Raw genomic sequence first — 23,205 nt, 5'->3', positions numbered from 1 at the left:
TGTTCACTTAGATAAATTAAAATAAGATATGAATGAGAAGTCCATCTTACATTTCGTCTCTCTTTCTTGTATTCATTTTCTCTTTTTTTCTTCTACCCTCAGTTTCCTTCACACATTGCTATTATCAGACATAGTCTAAGACTGTAGGAGGTAAGACTTTTAATAAGGTCGTAACCCCTAGTAGCTGGGTACACAGATGACTCCCAAACAGAATGGCTCCTCTGTCTCCATTTTGTTTTGGAATGAGGGAATTATGACCCAAAGTTTATTTTAGACTGGCTTCAACCACCAACTGTTACTTACAGATTGCTATAAAATTGTGGATTCATCATTGGTCTCACGGATGGTTCGGGACAAAATGGTGAACATATTTGGAAAGACTTTTGCAGTCTTTAAAAGTATGTGAATATTTATTTGTTTATTAGTCATGCCACATGCAGGATCTTAGTTACCTGGCCAGGGATCAGGGACCTGACCTGTGCCCCCTGCAGTGGAAGCACAGAGTCTTAACTACTGGACCACCTTGGAAGCTTCCCAGTATGTGCATATTTAGAAATTCAAAGTTTGAGAATTGTATTTCCTATTTACTGTATCGTTGTTGTTGTTTAGTTGCTAAGTCATGCTCAACAATTTTGTGACCCTATAGGCTATAGCCTGCCAGGCTTCTCTGGCCATAGGATTTCCCAGGCAAGAATACTGGAGTGGGTTGCCATTACCTTCTTAAGGGGATTTTTCTGTCCCAGGAATTGAAACTGTGACTCCTGCATTGGCAAGTGGATTCTTTACCACTGAATATTAGGGAGTCCCACATTATAGGAATTTGAAGGAAAATTACTGAGGCCTATTTTACTGATTGCTCATTTCTGACTCTTTGCTAACCCATGAATTACAGTCTTCCAGCCTCCTCTGTTCATGGAATTCTCCAGGCAAGCATACTAACATGAGTAGTCATTTTCCTCTCCAGGGGATTTTCTGAACCCAGGAATTGAACCTGAGTCTTCCACATTGCAGCCGGAGTCTTTACAGTCTCAGCCACCGGGGACATCCCACTTTACTACTATGTCCCCCCAATACAGGAGGATGTGGTATTCCTATGTGAATAGACCAAAGACAAAGACTCCAGATTTAGAAATAGCAAAGTCCTTTATGAATTAGAGGAAGAGTTTTTCATTTAGAAGAGTTTATGTGAATAAAGCAAGAGAGACTTGGATAGGGGAAAAAAGAAGTGGCAAAAACTTAGATCATTGTTTTGTTTGCTTATCCATTTATTTATTCATTTTTCATTTATCCAAGATAGCACTTAAGGAGTTTGTAGCATATAAAAAAAATTCCATAACTTTGTGCTGCTAGTGGAACAGAATTTGACTCTAACCTTCCTAACAGCATATAGTTCAATTAATTCAATTTAGGTCATTTTATATAATAAATAGTTCAATTATCTTCTTTATAGACTTACAATGTCCAGAAATTATAAAACAAAACAAAACAAAAAAACTAATCAATAGAGATAGAATCATTCTTAATGCAGAGTTTACATGATACTAATTATAGTGAAAGGATTATACTTGCAGGAAAAGATTATCAGTTCAGACAATATAGATGATAATGAAAGAATAAAGTGAGGAATTCTTGTTTCAGACTTTTCACTACAGATTCAATCTATTTTCATTGTGATTCTCAATGTTGTCATGTGCTATTTTATAAACTGTATACTACATATGATAAGAAACAAAAACTCAAACGCCTGTGGGAGCCATTTAGATAATAAGGGTGAGTATGTGCCTGTGTGCCCAGTCGCTTTAGTCATATCTGACTCTTTGTGAGTCAGACCCCATGGATTACAGCCCAGTAGGCTCCTCTGTCATGGAAGATTCCAGTCAAGAATACTGGAGTGTGTTGCCATGCCCTCCTCCAGGGGATCTTCCTGATCAAAGGGTGGAACCTGTGTCTGCTAAATTTCCTGCTGGCAGGTGGGTTATTTATCACTAAGGCCATCTGGGAAGACAGTCAGAGTGAGTATAAGAATAAACTAAAGTTGACTAGGTGGTGGTTCCCAAAATAAATGGTCAGCAGACACTCAGCCTGGTTTAATTTTAACTGTACATTCCAAGCTGTGTGTTCTAAGATCTTATGTGTGTGTGTGTGTGTGTGTGTGTGTGTGTGTGTGTGTGTGTGTGTGTGTGTGGTGTGTGTGTGTATGCTAATTGCTCAGTTGTGTCACTCTTTGCAACCCCAAGGATGGTAACCCACCACCTTCCTCTGTCCATGGGATTCTCCAGGCAAAAATACTGGAGTGGGTTGCCATTCCCTTCTCCAGGGGATATTCCTGATTCAGAGATTGAACCCTAATCCCCCACGTTGCAGACAGATTTTTATCATCTGAGCCCTCTAAGATCTTCCAATTTTAAAGTGATATCAGAATTTATTATGTTTATGTAAAACTTGCCAAATACAGTATTGGCAAATAATCTGAATTTTATAGCTATCCTTAACCAGAACATAACAAAATAAATCTGTGGGCTTGATATATTGAAATGCAGATAGCAATGAATAAATTATATTTACAGTATCTAAGCTGTTCCTAGATGTTGAATGAAGTACTTTCAGAAGTTAGCTACTTTAATTTTGATACTTCCAAGATGGCATATGAGTTAGTCATTATACTAAGGTAATCTTTGTATACAAACAGCAGTCAACCCTACATGTATGTGAGCCACTTTGCCAGGGGAATAAAGTAAATGATAACAGTGCTTGCCTCAAAATATCTGTTTGGTGTCTTTATGGTAAAGGAGATAAATGCAGAGAAAATTAATGTTAGAAGTGATTAGTTTGATAATAAAGATTTGAATGGAGAATTAGTATATGGATCAAAGAATAATAACATTTAACAAGAACTTGAAGGAAAACTAAGTGTTTTCTACAAGCACAAGGGTAAAGAGTACTTTCAGATAGAGTGAACATGCAGAGACAAAAGTCTTTCAAGAGAAATCAAATAAACCCAAAGGTATATTTTCAAGGATAAATTTTTTTATAGTACAAAAGAAAACAATTTAAATAAAATGTTTTTATTTTATTGGCAAACAGTCAAATAAACAGAAAGTCTCCATAACAGGCTAAGAAGTGTAAATGCCATTGAAAGCTACAAGGTAGCAAATCTCTGAATTTTTCTGGAATGTATTTATTACACCCAAATTATGGAGATGGATTAAATCCAGCATTTTCTTTTAATTTGTCAAAGAAATAATTTGCAGGGCTTAAATCTATACTCTCGGTCTTTGGGAGGAAAGTACAATAATTAGAGAATCAGAATTTATGTAAATAAAAGGAGTACTTTTTCCAGAGCCCTTGGGTTTCTCTGGCTATTCATACAGAATCTGCTTGGAATATAGGTAGATCCGGGTTCAGTTCCTGGGTGGGGAAGATCTCCTGGAGTATGAAATGGTGACCCACTCCAGTATTCTTGCCTGGAAATCCCATGGACGACACAATCAATGGGGCACAAAGAGTCAGGCATGACTGAGTGGCTAATTCTTTCACTCACCAGAATGACAAGTCCATTTGGAAAATATTCATTTAGAATATACAAAGCTTCCATTTCAATGGCATAAAGATTCTTATCTAATCTTTAAATCTCTACACTTATGCCCTAAATACCAGCACCTGTTTGGTCACTGTATTACATTTAACAACTAATAAAGACAAAAATGCAACAAAGTTTCTGGTAGACAAAGCTATGGTTTTTCCAGTAATCATGCATGGATGTGAGAGTTGGACCATAAAGAAGGCTGAGTGCTGAAGAACTTACACTTTGGAACTGCTGTGCTGGAAACTTTAGAGTCCCTTGGACAGCAAAGAGATCAAATCAGTCCATCCTAAAGGAAATCAGTCCTGAATATTCATTGGAAGGACTGATGCTGAAGTTGAAGCTCCAGTACTTTGGCCACCTGATGCAAAGAGCTGACTCAATGAAAAAGACCCATATACTGGGAAAATTTGAAGGCAAGAAAAGAAGGGGGAAACAGAAGATGAGATGGTTGAATGGCATCAATGACTCAATGGACATGAGTTTGAGCAAACTCGGAGCTAGTGATGGACTGAGAAGACTGGCATGCTACACTTCATGGGGTCATGACCTAGCAACTGAACAACAAAAGACAAAAATGGGTATAATCCAAAAATAAAAGAGATAATTTAATATGACTACTTCCTATTCTTTCCTTTAAATAGGTTTAATAACCACACTCCACAATTTAGGGGAAAAAATATATGTATATATATAGAGAGAGATAGTAGTACTTCCTCCCATGCACATGGTTGCTTCAATTTTACAAAGCAATTATGCTTTTCTATTTTATTTTACATTTAGAAAAATCCAGCAACTGATATAAAGAAGATGTATTAATAATGAGGATAATGGGGCAGAGATAAACATTGTTTGCTATAACCTGAGGGTTTTTTTTTTTATTATTATTACTATTTTCAAAACTATTCAGCAGGACTTCCTTGGTGGCTCAGTGGTAAACAATCTGCCTGTCAGCACAACAGAGATGGATTTGATCCCTGGTAGGACGATCCCACATGCTGCGGGACAGCTAAGCCTGTGCACTGCAACTACTGTGAAAGCGAATATTTTAAGTACTTTCAAATAGTTATAATTTTCACTAATTTTAAATTGTCTGTGTTGAAATTAGTAATATTAAGCTGTTTTGAATATCATATCTGCCTGAGTTTTTCCTCCTCTCTCTTTTTTCACCTCTATTTTGCCATCCAGGACACTATTATCCAGAGTGCTTTATTTATGTTTTTTTCTCTAACTCATACTTTAACGGCCTGTGGTAAATGGAAAACATAATTCTCAACATCTCAGTTAAAAATTATTTGAAAACTTAACTGTGCATCTTACAAATATAAATGGCATCAAAGATTTTTGATAAATTCAGTCATTTCTTTAGAGCTAAAGCCTTTTTTTTTCCACTTAAAATTTCTGAACTTTTAATAGAAATTTAATTGAAGATTATCTCTGTTTCCAGAAGCAAATGCTTATAGAGCTTGAGATATGTCAAAGACTCATGCCCAATGGCTATGAGAATAACTTTTGATAGCTTTCCATTTAATTTTTACTGCACCCATTATTTCCTGTGGTTAGAAATATTGTTTATTTGATACTTATCAAAGTGGTAAGTAAATTTATCCTCCACAACTCTTTCATTTTTAACTCCTTTTCTGATATAGAATACTAAGTAATTTGTATTAAATTATTGTATCAGCTATACCTGAGCATTAAATACAAAGTTTAAAGTTTGGGAAAAAATTATTGGAGACATTGCTGAACTAGTTTTATTTTATTTTTTTGTATTTTTTAATTTAATTTATTTTTTAACTTTACAATATTGTATTGGTTTTGCCATATATCAACATGAATCTGCCACAGGTATACACATGCTGCCCATCCTGAACCCTCCTCCCTCCTCCCTCCTCCCTCCCCATACCATCCCTTGGGTCGTCCCAGTGCACCAGCCCCAAGCAAAATAACCATGAATATTTTGCTCTCTGTTGGAGAAATATCACACACAAACATTAAGTAAACTTCAGTAAGACAAGGAACTAGACATCCTTCTAAAAACAGTTTTCTTATGGGACATTGATATCCTTTTTTTTTTTTTTTTTAATGTCCAGTTTGAAATTCTGGGCCATTAGTAGTCAAGGCAGGTAGTAGTAACCATTTTTTTTTTTTTAATATGGTCAGATTTTTTTTTTCTTTCGTTTTTAATTTTATTTATTTTTTCTTAATATTCATTTATTTATTTTAATTCGAGGTTAATTATTTTACAGTATTGTATTGGTTTTGCCATAGATCAACATGAAACTGCCACAGGTGTACATGTGTTCCCCATCCTGAGCCCCCCTCCACCCTCCCTCCCCATACCATCCTTCTGGGTCATCCCAGTGCACCAGCCCCAAGCATCCTGTACCATGCATTGAACCTGGACTGGCAATTCATTTCACATATGATATTATACATGTTTCATTGCCGTTCTCCCAAATCACCCCACCCTCACCCTCTCCCACAGAGACCAAAAGACTGTTCTATACATCTGTGTCTCTTTTGCTGTCTTCCATATATATGTGTTAGTATACTTTATTGGTGTTTTTCTTTCTGGCTTACTTCACTCTGTATAATCAGCTCCAGTTTCATCCACCTCATTACAACTGATTCAAATGTATTCTTTTTAATGGCTGAGTAATACTCCATTGTGTATATGTACCATAGCTTTCTTATCCATTCGTCTGCTGATGGGCATCTAGGTTGTAACCATTTTTTGAAAGTTTAGGTTACTTTTCTTTTCTCAAGAAATATAACTGAAATAAAACTCCACATTATATTTCACTGGCTCAATAATGTCAAACTGCTTTCCTTTGGATTGGAACACACCAGAATAAGCTAGATAACAGAGAAAATATAGATTTGTTAAACTAATGCATCACTGACTCAATGGACCTGGGTTTGGGTGGATTCTGGGAGTTGGTGATGGACAGGGAGGCCTGGCGTGCTGAGGTCCATGGGGTCACAAAGAGTCGGACACGACAGAGTGACTGAACTGATTTGTTCTTCACTCTTGGGCATAATTCTAGGAAAGGTATTTTGGGGTTCTAGAACATTTATGTCCAGCTATGGTAATAGGAAACTTTGCTGTGCTGTTTACTAAGTACAGAGACAATTCTCAATCTATTATAAATGTGTGAAAGCCATGGCTGATTCACACCCTCACCAAATACTGCACTTGCTTACACTTTGCCATTTGGTCAGTCAGTTCAGTCGCTCAGTCGTGTCCGACCCTTTGTCACCCCATGGACTGCAGCACACCAGGCTTCCCTGTCCATCACCAACTCCCAGAGCTTGTTCAAACTCATTTCCATTAAACTGAGGATGCCATCAATCATCTCATCCTCTGTCGTCCCCTTTTCCTCCTGCCGTCAACCTTTCCCAGCATCAGGGTCTTTTTCAATGAGTCAGTTCTTCACATCAGGTGGTTCAAAGTATTGGAGTTTCAGCTTCAGCTTTAGTTCTTCCAATGAATATTCAGGACTGATTTCTATTAAGATTGACTGGTTTGCTCTCCTTGCATAATACAATTTCTAACATTTTATTTACTTCAGTGCTAAATAGGTGGATATCCACTTTGTGATGAGTCTATGAGTTTCTGAATCTGAATAACAAGACACACAATAAGGTCACATTTGAAAATGTTTGCCCTTCTGAAATTTATACTACTTAGATGGCTTCATGTCACCACCACTTTAGGTTAAACAGATTACATGTATCAAACAATTTCTTGTTTGAATATGAGGTGATTCTTTTTTTTTTTCTTTGTTTACAACTTTCAAGTCCTTTCCAGTACCTGGGGTGAATTTACACAGAAGTAGAATCATATTTTATAGAGACAGATTGTACCATCTGTAAAGGACCTTAGAGGTAATCTGGCTGAAGTCTCTACTTAACTTTAGGGAACCTGATGGATAGGAAGGAAGAGTGATGTGTTATATTTAGAGGGGACTTGCTGTCTGGACCATAGCATGTTTCTAACTAAAGAGAAAGGTGTTCAGGGAGGTTAAATGTTGCTGCCTCTGGCTATAACACAGAACCTACTATGTACTGAACATTATTACTGCATGATTTATAATGAATATATTCATGCATCCCATAATTAGTATGCCTCTATCTGTCCTCTATGTTGGAAATTTACCCAAATCTAACATTGTTTTGGCCATATATGTACTTCATTATTTCAGTGGCAAGGATGAAGGAAGATGTCAAGATATATGACTATAATATTAACACATTACACACTCATTGATAAATTACATTTGGACAATGATATTTACCATCATACATTGCACTGGTTGTGTGAGAAGAATGTGGTGTGGAAAGATTAAATGGGAAACGAATGAAGACTATTAAGATATAAATATTATTAATATGTTATATTAGTATACTAAAATTTAATGGCAATCCATTGACACCATGGGCTTCCCTTGTGGCTCAGCTGGTAAAGAATCTGCCTGCAATGCAGGAGACCTGGGTTTGATCCCTGGGTTGGGAAGATCCCCTGGAGAAGGAAATGACTCCCCACTCCAGAACTGACCTGGAGAATTCCATGGACTATATAGTCCATGGGGTCGCAAAGAGTCGGACATGACTGAAGACATTTCACTCACTCATTGATACCGTATTTTGACTTTAATATATTCCAGCCAATGTTTTCTGCCATGTTGTTCCTCGTAAGCAACAGTTCAAAAGAAGGTTGGGTAAATTGATAAAATATACCAGGAATAGAAACCTGTAAACCTTTTATATTATTGATTACGATGTTTTCACAATGAGAACTCTTCTTAACATGCCATAGAGTTTTACAAATTCCACTATGAATAACAAAGGAATTTCATAGGCTTTATTATTCCATTCTGAAACATTTTTATATAAGGACATTTTACAATGGCAGCTGGAAAATTTAAGACCATCCGAAGCTTTTAACTTTACAATTTTAATGTGTAAATAGGAGTGTTCTTCAGTAGTTTATGGTATTACAAATATATCATTGGATTGTAGCCTTACTTTCTCAGCAAACTGATGAGTGTTTTAGCCTTAAGGAAGCCATATTAAAAGCAGATGTGATAGTCAAATATCAAGAATGTATAGCTTCTTCCTTGTAGTGTAATTAATGAATATATATGTCTCTATAGGCATATTAGTGTCCATAAAATTTTATGCATCTTGCAAAAAACTTTTGTGTATATATATACAATATATATACACTATTGTGAGATATGTGTGTGTGTGTGTGTGTGTGTGTGTATTAAGGTACTTACCAAATCTTCGTTTAATTCTGTGCTACTGAGATATAAGTAATACTCAAAAAAAATATTGCCTACTGTTTTTAGGTAAATTCATGTCTATTTATTTTATATTTCAGGCAAAATTCAGTGCTTGGTTAACAAGGATGGAATGCTCAATTCTTTAGCAAAGAATGCTCACAAACAGGGTAATATAAGCCAATGACTTAGAGGTGATTGTTTGTAAACCACAGAGAGATGGGCATTTAACCAGGGTTGGCAATGAGGAGGAAGAGAAGAAAATTATCTTGGAGGAAGTGCAGAAGAATTTATAGTTAATAATGACAGCACAATATTGTACTGCAACAAGTGCACAGCTCTTCTATATGCCTTTAAAATCTAATCTTTAGATATCTTATTTTTATCTAACTTTATTCAAATGTAATTGACTAATACCATGTGTAGTGATAAGTACACAATGTGTTATATGCATACATTGTGAAATTATTACCACAATAAGGTTGATTAACACATGCTTCACCTCACAGAGTTACCATTTTGAGTGTGTGTATACTGAGGGCAGTTAAGATTTATTTTTTTATCCAATTTCTCAAGTTTTCATTATTGTTAAATAGAATCATCATATACAGTAGATGCCCCTAAAATATCCATCAAATAAAGTTTGTACACTTTTTGCAACACCACCAATTTCACCTTTAAGGCCCTAGAAACATTCAACCACCCTGTTTCTATGAATTTGATTTTTTTTTTTTTTTTTTACTGTAACACTCATCTTGCCTGGATCTTAGTTCCTTGATCAAGGGTCAGACTGACCCAGTTAGTGAAACATGGAATTCTAATCACTGGCCTGTCAGGCAATTTCTGAATTAACCTTTAGATTCTACATATATGTGACATCATATAGTACTTGTTTTCCTCTGTATTAATATTTCATGTAGCACATGACCCTCATATTTCCTCCATGTTATAGTAAACATAAAGACAGGATGCATACAGTTCAAGACCGGAATAACTTTCAGGTACCCTGCCTACAACTTTTCCATTTCCCAAATTGAATCTTTTTAAAATTTGACTGAATATCTCTATCCAAAGTCGCTTTTCTTTTATACTAGTTTTAGATATTTTTGTTTGGAAATTATAGCCCTTTATGTTTTATATACTGATGAATTTGAGGCTAATTATGAATTCCTTGACTGTTTGGTTAATTTATTTTTAGTACTAACTTCAGTAGTGCATAAACTATAAGATCTACAATAGTATATAAAAAGGCTACAGGCTCAAATATCACTGAGTAAATGCACAATAAATCTTAGTGTAATTGAAAATAATGCTTGAATTAAAAAATGAAAAAAGTTACTACAATGGAAAAGACAGAAAACTTTTTCACATATGCAAAGTGCTATATGTATGTATATATACATATATATATATATATATATATATACGTATATATATGGAAACATAATGAAGCATGACATGTGTGGGAGAAACAAAATTTGGATTTTATACACATATCACTTTAAGAATTTGAGAAATTATTCTTCTCATTTATCCTAGTTTTAATTTTAATAAATCAACAATTAATATATGTACATGAATGCATATATGTGCACAAATAATACAAATAATTAAAGTCATTTATTTTTCAATTTTTCCAGGACCTGTTTCACATCTTCATTCCTTAGGCTGTAAATCAGAGGGTTTAACATGGGAATCACAAGGGTGTAAAACAATGAGGTCATTTTGTCTTCATCTAGAGAGTATGAAGAACTCAGCATGAAATACATAAAGAGCAGAGTTCCCTGGAAAATTGCCACAGCAGTTAGGTGGGATATACAGGTGGAGAAAGCTTTGAACCTCTCTTCAGCAGAGTAGATCTTCAAGACTGATAAGATGATATAAAAATAAGAGACAAGGACTCCTGAAAATGAAGTTTAATTCAATAAAGCCAAAAACCATGAATATCACTAACTCAATGACCTGTGTGTCTGAGCAAGATATCAACAGGAGAGGAGGAACATTGCAAAAAATGTGGTTAATCTCATTTGACCCACAGAAGCATAAATGGAATGCTAATGTTGTGTTTATCAAAGCATCTATCATTCCTGCCAGGTAAACCCCAGCCATGAGCAGAGAATACACCCTGCTGGACATGCTGACTGCATAGAGCAAGGGGTTGCTGACAGCCTTGTACCGGTCATAGGCCATCAGTGCCAGCAGGAGACATTCAGAATCTACAAAGGTATAGAGAACCAAGAAATTCAGAGTACAGCCATAGGAAGGGATTGATATGATCTTGGCAAATAGGTCCACCAGCATCTTAGGCTGATGGCTGTGGAATAGAAGAGGTCACAGAAGCAGAGGTGGCTGAGGATAAAGTACATGGGTGTGTGCAGCTGGAGATCCATCCTAATCAAGATTATCATTCTAGGGTTTGCTGGAAGATTAATGAGACAAACAGGTAAAAATATTATAAATAGGATCACTTTGTTCTCAGTGTTATCAGCAATTCCCAAGAAAATGAATTTAGTCAAGGAGGAGCAATTCTCTCTTTCCATTCTTCTTAGATCTTGTGTGAACTTTTGAGAATGCTGTCAAGAAAATCACACATGCATGTTTAATGCTTCTGCACATCTAAAAAAAAAATAATAAGGCAGATCATTTTTTTTCCTTTATTGTCTTTTTATACTTAGAAAATAATCCAGTCTTGTACCTACTCTTTAAAGAGGCATAGCTGTCTATTATGCAATAATAAAAGGCATATGAGGAAGAACTTTGACAATGTTTCAAGACAATCTAGATGCCATTCACAAGGTTTGCTACTTTCTACAAACTCTTCTCTGAGCCTTACTTTTCTGATATCAGAGAATAGAGCTGGATGATTTTACCTTTCTTCAATCTTTATTTTTTTATTTTTGTAATTGTATTTTATTTTTAAAATTTACAATATTGTATTGGTTTTGCCAAATATCGAAATGAATCCACCACAGGTATACATGTGTTCCCCATCCTGAACCCTCCTCCCTTCTCCCTCACCATACCATCCCTCTGGATCATCCCAGTGCACCAGCCTCAAGCATCCAGTATTGTGCATCGAACCTAGACTGGCGGCTCATATCATACATGATATTATACAAGTTTCAATGCCATTCTCCCAAATCTTCCCATCCTCTCCCTCTCCAGCAGAGTCCATAAGACTGTTCTATACATCAGTGTCTCTTTTGCTGTCTTGTATACAGGGTTATTGTTATCATCTTTCTAAATTCCATATATATGTGTTAGTATACTGTATTGGTGTTTTTTTTCTGGCTTACTTGACTCTGTATAATAGGCTCCAGTTTCATCCACCTCATTAGAACTGATTCAAATGTATTCTTTTTTAATGGCTGAGTAATACTCCACTGTGTATATGTACCATAGCTTTCTTATCCATTCATCTGATGATGGACATCTAGGTTGCTTCCACATCCTGGCTATTAGAAACAGTGCTTCAATGAACATTGGGGTACACGTGTCTCTTTCCCTTCTGGTTTCCTCAGTGTGTATGCCTAGCAGTGGGATTGCAGGATCATAAGGCAGTTCTATTTCCAGTTTTTTAAGGAATCTCCACACTGTTCTCCATAGTGGCTGTACTAGTTTGCATTTCCACCAACAGTGTAAGAGGGTTCCCTTTTCTCCACACCCTCTCCAGCATTTATTGCTTGTAGACTTTTGGATCGCAGCCATTCTGACTTGTGTGAAATGATACCTCATAGTGGTTTTGATTTGCATTTCTCTGATAATGAGTGATGTTGAGCATCTTTTCATGTGTTTGTTAGCCATCTGTATGTCTTCTTTGGAGAAATGTCTATTTAGTTCTTTGGCAAATTTTTTGATTGGATCATTCAATTTTCTGGAATTGAGTTGTAGGAGTTGCTTGTATATTTTTGAGATTAGTTCTTTGTCAGTTGCTTCATTTGCTATTATTTTCTCCCATTCTGAAAGCTGCCTTTTCACCTTGCTAATAGTTTCCTTTGTTGTGCAGAAGCTTTTAAGGTTAATTAGGTCCCATTTGTTTATTTTTGCTTTTATTTCCAATATTCTGGGAGATGGGTCATAGAGGATCCTGCTGTGATGTATGTCGGAGAGTGTTTTGCCTATGTTCTCCTCTAGGAGTTTTATATTTTCTGGTCTTACATTGAGATCTTTAATCCATTTTGAGTTATTTTTGTGTATGGTGTTAGAAAGTGTTCTAGTTTCATTCTTTTACAAGTGGTTGACCAGTTTTCCCAGTACCACTTGTTAAAGAGATTGTCTTTAATCCATTGTATATTCTTGCCTCTTTTGTCAAAGGTAAGGTGTCCATATGTGCATGGATTTATCTCTGGGCTTTCTATTTTGTTCCATTGATCTATATTTCTGTCTTTGTGCCAGTACCATATTGTCTTGATGACAGTGGCTTTGTAGTACAGCCTGAAGTCAGGTAGGTTGATTCCTCCAGTTCCGTTCTTCTTTCTCAAGATTGCTTTGGCTATTCGAGGTTTTTTGTATTTCCATACAAATTGTGAAATTATTTGTTCTAGCTCTGTGAAGAATACCGTTGGTAGCTTGATAGGGATTGCACTGAATCTATAAATTGCTTTGGGTAGTATACTCATTTTTACTATATTCATTCTTCCAATCCATGAACATGGTATATTTCTCCATTTATTAATGTCCTCTTTGATTTTTTTCACCAGTGTTTTATAGTTTTCAATATATATAGGTCTTTAGTTTCTTTAGGTAGATATATTCCTAAGTATTTTATTCTTTCCATTGCAATGGTGAATGGAATTGTTTCCTTAATTTCTCTTTCTGTTTTCTCATTATTGGTGTATAGGAATGCAAGGGATTTCTTTGTGTTGATTTTATATCCTGCAACTTTACTATAATCACTGATTAGTTCTAGTAATTTTCTGGTGGAGTCTTTAGGGTTTTCTATGTAGAGGAACATGTCATCTGCAAATAGTGAGAGTTTTATTTCTTCTTTTCCAATTTGGATTCCTTTTATTTCTTTTTCTGCTCTGATTACTGTGGCCAAAACTTCCAAAACTATGTTGAATAGTAATGGTGAATGTGGGCACCCTTGTTTTGTTCCTGACTTTAGAGGAAATGCTTTCAATTTTTCACCATTGAGGATAATGTTTGCTGTGAGTTTGTCATATATAGCTTTTATTATGTTGAGGTATGTTTCTTCTATTCCTGCTTTCTGGAGAGTTTTTATCATAAATGGATGTTGAATTTTGTCAAAGGCTTTCTCTGCATCTATTGAGATAATTATATGGTTTTTATTTTTCAATTTGTTAATGTGGTGTATTACATTGATTGATTTGTGGATATTGAAGAATCCTTGCATCCTTGGGATAAAGCCCACTTGGTCATGGTGTATGATCTTTTTAATGTGTTGTTGGATTCTGATTGCTAGAATTTTGTTAAGGATTTTTGCATCTATGTTCATCAGTGATATTGGCCTGTAGTTTTCTTTTTTTCTGGGATTTTTGTCAGGTTTTGGTATTAGGGTGATGGTGGCCTCATAGAATGAGTTTGGAAGTTAACCTTCCTCTGCAATTTTCTGGAAGAGTTTGAGTAGGATAGGTGTTAGCTCTTCTCTAAGTTTTTGGTAGAATTCAGCTGTGAAGCCGTCTGGACCTGGGCTTTTGTTTGCTGGTAGAGTTTTGATTACAGTTTCAATTTCCGTGCTTGTGATGTGTCTGTTAAGATTTTCTATTTCTTCCTGGTCCAGTTATGGAAAGTTGTACTTTTCTAAGAATTTGTCCATTTTTTCCACGTTGTCTATTTTATTGAAATATAATTGTTGATAGTAGTCTCTTATGATCCTTTGTATTTCTGTGTTGTCTGTTGAGATCTCTCCATTTTCATTTCTAATTTTATTGATTTGATTTTTCTCCCTTTGTTTCTTGATGAGTCTGGCTAATGGTTTGTCAATTTTATTTAGCCTTTCAAAGAACCAGCTTTTGGCTTTGTTGATTTTTGCTATGGTCTCTTTTGTTTCTTTTGCATTTCTTTCTGCCCTAATTTTAAAGATTTCTTTCCTTCTACTAACACTGATGTTCTTCATTTCTTCATTTTCTAGTTGCTTTAGATGTAGCGTTAGGTTATTTATTTGACTTTTTTCTTGTTTCTTGAGGTGTGCCTGTATTGCTATGAACTTTCCCCTTAGGACTGCTTTTACAGTGTCCCACAGGTTTTGGGTTGTTTTGTTTTCATTTTCATTCGTTTCTATGCAAATTTTGGTTTCTTTTTTGATTTCTTGTGTGATTTTTTGGTTATTCAGCAGCATGTTGTTCAGCCTCCATATGTTGGGATTTTTAATAGTTTTTCTCCTGTAATTGAGATCTAATCTTACTGCATTGTGGTCAGAAAAGATGCTTGGAATGATTTCTATTTTTTTGAATTTACCAAGGCTAGCTTTATGGCCCAGGATGTGATCTATCCTGGAGAAGGTTCCATGTGCGCTTGAGAAAAAGGTGAAATTCATTGTTTTGGAATGAAATGTCCTATAGATATCAATTAGGTCTAACTGGTCTATTGTATCATTTAAAGTTTGTGTTTCCTTGTCAATTTTCTGTTTAGTTGATCTATCCATAGGTGTGAGTGGGGTATTAAAGTCTCCCACTATTATTGTGTTATTGTTAATTTCTCCTTTCATACTTGTTAGCATTTGTCTTACATATTGCTGTGCTCCTGTGTTGGGTGCCTATATATTTGTAATTGTTATATCTTCTTCTTGGATTGATCCTTTGATCATTAGGTAGTGACCATCTTTGTCTCTTTTCACAGCCTTTGTTTTAAAGTCTATTTTATCTGATATGAGTATTGCTACTCCTGCTTTCTTTTGGTCCCTATTTGCATGGAAAATCTTTTTCCAGCCTTTCACTTTCAGTCTGTATGTGTCCCCTGTTTTGAGGTGGGTCTCTTGTAGACAACATATGTAGGGGTCTTGTTTTTGTATCCATTCAGCCAGTTTTTGTCTTTTGGTTGGGGCATTCAACCCATTTACGTTTAAGGTAATTACTGATAAGTATGATCCTGTTGCCATTTACTTTATTGTTTTGGGTTCGAATTTATACACCGTTCTTGTGTTTCCTGTCTAGAGAATATCCTTTAGTATTTGTTGGAGAGCTGGTTTGGTGGTGCTGAATTCTCTCAGCTTTTGCTTTTCTATAAAGCTTTTGACTTCTCCTTCATATTTGAATGAGATCCTTGCTGGGTACAATAATCTGGGCTGTAGGTTATTTTCTTTCATCACTTTAAGTATGTCTTGCCATTCCCTCCTGGCTTTAAGACTTCTATTGAAAGATCAGCTGTTATCCTTATGGGAATTCCCTTGTGTGTTGTTTGTTGTTTTTCCCTTAACTCCGTGAACATCTCTGAGCGGTCCAGTTGTGGAGTGCATATAAGGAAGAGATTACTGGATAGCCCACTTTCTCCTCTATTGATTCTACCTAATCTCATTCAGGTCACCGCTAACTCCCTCCTCCCTCTTATTTTCTCCTGTAATGCTGTGAACCTCTCTGGGTGACCCTCACAGTGGAGAAACTTTTCATCTTTAATGTAGATGTTTTAACAATGGTGCTGCATAGAAGGAGAAGTTTTGAAACTACTGTAAAAGTAAGACTGATAACTGGAAGCAAGAGGCTTAAGTCCAAACCCTGACTCCAGGGAACTCCTGATTCCAGGGAACATTAATTGACAGGAGCTCATCAAACACCTCCATACCTACACTGAAACCAAGCACCACACAAGGGCCAGCAAGTTCCAGGGCAAGACATACCAATCAAATTCTCCAGCAACAAAGGAACACAGCCCTGAGCTCCAAGATACAGGCTGCCCAAAGTCACCTCAAAACCATAGACATCTCATAACTCATTACTGGACACTTCATTGCACTCCAGAGAGAAGAAATACAGCTCCACCCACCAGAACACCGACACAAGCTTCCCTAACCAAGAAACCTTGACAAGCCACCTGTACAAACCCACACAGAGCGAGGAAATGCCACAATAAAGAGAACTCCACAAACTGCCAGAATACAGAAAGGACACCCCAAACTCAGCAATTTAAACAAGATGAAGAGACAGAGGAATACCCAGCAGATAAAGGAACGGGATAAATGCCCAGCGAACCAAACAAAAGAGGAAGAGATAGGCAATCTACCTGATAAAGAATTCCAAATAATGATAGTGAAATTGATCCAAAATCTTGAAATCAAAATGGAATCACAGATAAATAGCCTGGAGACAAGGATTGAGAAGATGCAAGAAAGGTTTAACAAGGACCTAGAAGAAATAAAAAAGAGTCAAAATACAATGAATAATGCAATAAATGAAATTAAAAACACTCTGGAGGCAACAAATAGTAGAATAATAGAGGCAGAAGATAGGATTAGTGAAATAGAAGATAGAATGTTAGAAATAAATGAATCAGAGAGGAAAAAAGAAAAACGAATTAAAAAAATGAGGACAATCTCAGAGACCTCCAGGACAATATTAAATGCTACAACATTCGAATCATAGGGATCCCAGAAGAAGAAGACAAAAAGAAAAACCATGAGAAAATACTTGAGGATATAATAGTTGAAAACTTCCCTAAAATGGGGAAGGAAATAATCACTCAAGTCCAAGAAACCCAGAGAGTCCCAAACAGGATAAACCCAAGACAAAACACCCAAGACACATATTAATCAAATTAGCAAAGATCTTCAATCTTTAAAACCACATGGAAGAGACACCAGATTCTAGCGAGACCAGATTCTAACTTAGGACTGAGCTTTCCCTTTGTTTAAAAATATTCACTTGAATACAAAAAAAAAAAAAAAAAATACTATTTTTTGTCTCTCTAAAAAAACATAGTTGGTTTAAGAATGTTTTTCTTAGTTCCAGAAACAGTGAGTACATCACTGACTAGCAATGATAAAAATATTTATGTTACTGGTTTTAGCTGAACTTTTGTTTAGCATTTGGTAAAAAGCCTCTTAATGAAAGTGAAAGTGGAGAGTGAAAAAGTTGGCCTAAAGCTCAACATTCAGAAAATGAAGATCATGGCATCTGGTTCCATCACTTCATGGGAAATAGATGGCAAAACAGTGGAAACAGTGTCAGACTTTATTTTTTAGGTCTCCAAAATCACTGCAGATGGTGACTGCAGCCATAAAATTAAAAGACGCTTACTCCTTGGAAGGAAAGTTATGATCAACTTAGATAGCATATTCAAAAGCAGAGACTTTTTTTTGCCAACAAAGGTCCGTCTAGTCAAGGCTATGGTTTTTCCTGTAGTCATGCATGGATATGAGAGTTGGACTGTGAAGAAGGCCGAGTGTCGAAGAATTGATGCTTTTGAACTGTGGTGTTGGAGAAGACTCTTGAGAGTCCCTTGGACTGCAAGGAGATCCAACCAGTCCATTCTAAAGGAGATCAGCCCTGGGATTTCTTTGAAAGGAATCATGCTAAAGCTAAAACTCCAGTACTTTGGCCACCTCATGTGAAGAGTTGACTCACTGGAAAAGACTCTGATGTTGGGAGGGATTGGGGGCAGGAGGAGAAGGGGACGACAGAGGATGAGATGGCTGGATGGCATCACTGACTCGATGGACGTGAGTCTGAGTGAACTCCGGGATTTGGTGATGGACAGGGAGGCCTGGCGTGCTGCGATTCATGGAGTTGCAAAGAATCGGACATGACTGAGCGACTGAACTGAACTGAACTGAACTGAGGCATGAAATAAGTTATTACTGACCTGCTTTCTACAAATTTGCTATCGCTTTCCCGTAATGCTCATCACCTCTTTGTGGAGAGGTTATTGTCTAGGATGACTCTCTTGACCAGTGGAACAAAAGAGCTAAAAGGAAGTGAAAACAGAAGACTGTACCACATATATTGGCATCACTTTAGATTTTAAATGACTTTCAATTTAATTGAATGTAAATTATATGAGGGACAATAAATGTTTCTAAAATGCAAAGACCTTGCTCTTTCTGTTGTATTTATGTGTATGCCTGTGTATATATATTAATGTAAATGAAAGCAATGGACTTTTTCTTTAGACCTAAGTAAATACAGTACATGGTTTACATGGAGGTGAATTTGTACCTGTTTTTCCTTTTATTTTAGTATCTATGCTATAAAACAAAACACACCTTAAATTTTTTTGTTTCTATAAAACAATTTTTGTTTCTATAAAACACAACACACCTTAAATTCATGTACAGTGGCTTAGCGAAAAAAAGGAGCAAAGACTTTTATGTGAGCCAACAGAAAAATAAAATTACATTATGAATGTTAACAAGTTCAGAGAGATTCTTCCAATTTTGTGAAGAAAATATTATTTCTGCCATTAAATGCATATTTTAGTGAGTAAGTAGGCATAAAGTCCTTCATTCACAAACTTATTTTTTCCCAAATTTAAATATTTTCTCTTATTTTTCTTAAGTTAGGATCTGGAAACATACGTGGAAAGAGCAGGTCTTGGGTAGCTGAACAGTAATGAGCATTTGGTCTTTTATTTCACTGGGTATACTGGGACTTAAATTCCGGTGCTATGACCCTTAGGCTTTAGTGTTATTCAAACACTTCATTAATTATATTTATTCTTCTGTATATTCCCCTGGAAGAAGAAGACATGGCCAGATAGCATCACTGACTCAATGAACATTACTTTGAGCTAACTCTGGGAGATAGTGGAGGACAGAGGAGCCTGGTGTGCTGCCATTCCTGAGATTTCAAAGAGTCATAAAGACTTTGAAACAGGACAACCACCACAACATTCCCCTGTGGACTCAGAAACAATTTAGCAGAAGCTGAATTTGTGTGCTTCATTATTGTGTTTGTATGGTGTGTGTCAGTTACCGTGAAACTATTTCTTCCTTCTCTAGTCAAAGAGGAAATTTAGTGAAATTCTAAGAGATCTCTCTTCATCAAACTCTTTTTGATTGTTCATTGTGTTGTTTAAATATTCTCCTTCACTACCTCATGTCAGAATATTACACTTTGGTCATATTTTCTTTTATCTTGAAATATAATCCTATGTCATAAAAATCATCCTTCTTATCTATACAATTCTTTGATTTTTAGTGTACTTTCAAGTATGTTCAGTCATTACTGCTATCTACTTCCAGAATATCTTCATCAGCCCAAGAAGAAATCTACACCTACTACCTCTCACTCTCCTTTCCTCCCTCTCAAGCCCTAGCAACTGCTAATCTACTTTCTGATTCTATGTGGTTTCCTATTATTGGCCTTGCATATAAAAAGAAACATGCAGTGTGTGTGTGTGTGTGGGGGGTGTATTTCCTGTCAGGTTTCTTTTCCTTGGTAAAATATTTTTCAAGTTTAATCCATGCTGTTACATGTGCTAAAATTTTGTTTCATTACATGGCTGAATAGCATTTCATGTTATGGATATTATACACTTTTGGTGATCCATTTTTCAGAAGGATGAACACTGGCTTGTTTCTACCATTTAGCTGATATGAATAATGACACTACAAACATCCTGTCAATCCCTTTCAAGACAGCCCTCATTGCCAAATATCAGTTTTTCCCCACTCTCCAACCACACATCATCCAAGGACATTTTACCGATTTTTTTTTTACTTCATCACATTGTCTAAATAGTGCACTCTTTTCTGCATTATGTTTATTTATTTATTTATTTATTTTTACTACATTAAAGACCACAGGTATAGAATCAATGGTTGCTCTGTATTTCCTAAACTTCATGGTAATAGGATTTGTAAAGGCAGTGATTTCTAAATATTTATTGTTATGCATTTTTCACTGTCAAATGAAGAACAGAGAAAAATGAAAAGGATAAAAATATGTTGGGAGCTGCGTTAGGCATTACTGACAAAATGGAGGCACGGCCCCAACTCCCTCTCCTTGTCCTGCAGGCATGGACCCAGGATGAAGGAGTTAGGCCTTGTGATTCTGACTTGTTTTTTTCCTCTCCTCAGCTGAGTTGACTGAAAATAATATTAAGGCGCTTATTGTTCTTGAGAGGAGCATGAGAAGGTACAAAGCCTTCTGCAGCTGTGCTCAGAGAATAATTCATAAAGTTAATCATTGACATTCGTTCCAGGACCTTTACAAAAGAGTGTTCCAAGATGAGCACATAGGCCACAGCTTGAAGCCATGGGAGGGATTGCTATCTGAAACCTATTTGTGAGGGAAATGTTTATGACAAAGGAGCTTGCTGAATTTAGGGCTTAGGAATAATTAAAATAATTAGAAGCTAAAGATTTAAGGAATGTTGTAATGTTAGCATATTTTGCTATAGCTTATAGAGATTAGGAATTTTAGAGATATTAGTGGTTATAAGCCTTTTTAGAGAAAGTGAGCTCAGGATACTAGGGGCAAACAAGATTTAGAAAGATAAGAAGTAAAGTGAGGAATGTGGTATGCAGCCCAGACATTAGCATGAGTTACAGTGTATTCACAAGGACACATAAGAAGTAGATAAGAGTACTGCTGAGTCAGGAACTCCTTTTGAGGGGCAACAATGATTTATGGAGACAACAAATCTGAGTCAGAGGGAACTGAAAATGTCAAACCTCTGACCTAATGCTTTTTAAAAGTATAAAAGAGAATTTTATGCTTGAAATAAATATGCAGTCCAAGAAAACTGAGAGGCTGCATTGTTACTCGCCAACACCACCCATCCCTTCAGGTTGATTCCCTGGCTGCTGGAGCTGGACTCCGGCAAAAACATACTGGCTTTGGGAATTTTTCTATGTATAAAAATCATATGAGTGAAGATGTCTCATTTTAAAAATTATGCATGGTGAATATTTTTTCTAAGTCAACAGAGTTCTATTACTTTTCTTAAAATAACTTGTTTACTGTTATTTATATTAGTTATATACAAAATTGGAAAATATCTTGGAAGTTACACTTTTATGTCCTCCCAAACAAATATCAATGGAATTCTCCATACTCTTAAAACAGGGTTTACCATCTTGGTACCTGGTGTGATTGGGCTGCTTCCTAAGGTCACAGAAAGTAAAATAATGCCTTATGTAGATGGTTTTTTGTGGAACTCAAAGAGACAAAGAAAAATGTTTAACCAGGGCTGAACATGAGGAAATAAGAAAGGAAATTATCTTAGATGATATGACACAGTGTTGACAGCTGATAATGGCAGAACAATAATGTACTTTACCAAGGTTCTTCCCATTGCTCTTTGTAACCTACTTTTCAACTTTTCTTTTTTCTCTGATTTATTCAGATATAACTGTCAAATAGCATTCACATTCATTAGATATACAAAGGGATGGTTTGATATATATATATATAGATTGTGAAATGATTACCACACTAAAATTGGTTAACACATTCATTACTTCACATAGCTACCATTGTAGTGTGTGTATAGTGAGAACATTTAAGATCTACTTTTGTAACCTATTCCAAGTTTATAATATGTTATGGTTAACTACAGTCACCATGTATATTAGATCCCCAGAACTTATTCATCAAATGTAATAACAGAAAGTTTGCACACTTTGAGCATCATCACCCATTTCTCCCACCTTCCAACTCCTAGCGACCAATAATCTTTCTGTTTCTATGAGTTCATTCTGCCTTTTTAGATTCCACATATACATGAGATCATACAGTACTAGTTTTTCTCTGACTGACATATTTAACTTAGATTAAATATGACTTCTTTACTGCTAAAGACGGGGGATTCTCTACTTCAAGACCTGTTCAATTGTCACATTCTCTGACTGCTATCTTTTCTTCACCCACAGAGCCCCAGGCTCCAGACCAGAGCAGCACTGGGAAGAGCCCGCAGGTGTTCCAGGACCATCCATATGAGACTGAATATCTTTACCCAAAGATGCTTTTACTTTACACTAGTTTTAGATACTTTGCTTTTGGATTTAAAGCACTCAATTTTTTATTCCATGATGATTTTAAGTCTAATTATGATTTACTTGACTGTTTAGTTCATTATTGTCTAATACTAGCACCATCTTAAATTCATTAATATAGAATATAAAAAGAAATACTATAAAATATAAAGATCCTAAATGCTGGAAGATTGATCAATACATGCATAATGTCTTAATGAAATTGAAATATTGTTTGAATAGAAAATTACTCCAGAATTAGCACAATTAGAAATGTCAAAAGCTCTTTCAAAACTAGCAAGTACCATATAGAAACTCTGGCCACATAATAAGCATAATATGTGAGGGGAACTGAAATATCTCTTAAGAGCAGGGTTTAATTCAAATAATTGTTCATTTAGGAATATGAAAAAAAAAGTTATGTTTCTCATGTGTCATGACATATAATTTTAATTAAGCAATTA

At 35.8% G+C, this 23,205-nt stretch overlaps 1 pseudogene; it reads right to left on the bottom strand.

Annotated features, from left to right (window-relative positions):
* Positions 1-10,487: 10,487 nt before the first annotated feature.
* Positions 10,488-11,411, bottom strand: LOC147352857 (olfactory receptor 5W2-like; annotated as a pseudogene).
* Between the last annotated feature and the right edge of the window lie 11,794 nt (positions 11,412-23,205).

Source organism: Bos grunniens, chromosome 19 (assembly GCF_055505025.1).
Source record: "Bos grunniens cultivar Pamir isolate PY7600 chromosome 19, Bosgru_T2T1.0, whole genome shotgun sequence".
In the NCBI taxonomy this organism is placed as follows: domain Eukaryota; kingdom Metazoa; phylum Chordata; class Mammalia; order Artiodactyla; family Bovidae; genus Bos; species Bos grunniens.
The sequence above is the reverse complement of the archived record's forward strand: the minus strand, read 5'-3'. Positions and strand labels throughout refer to the sequence as shown.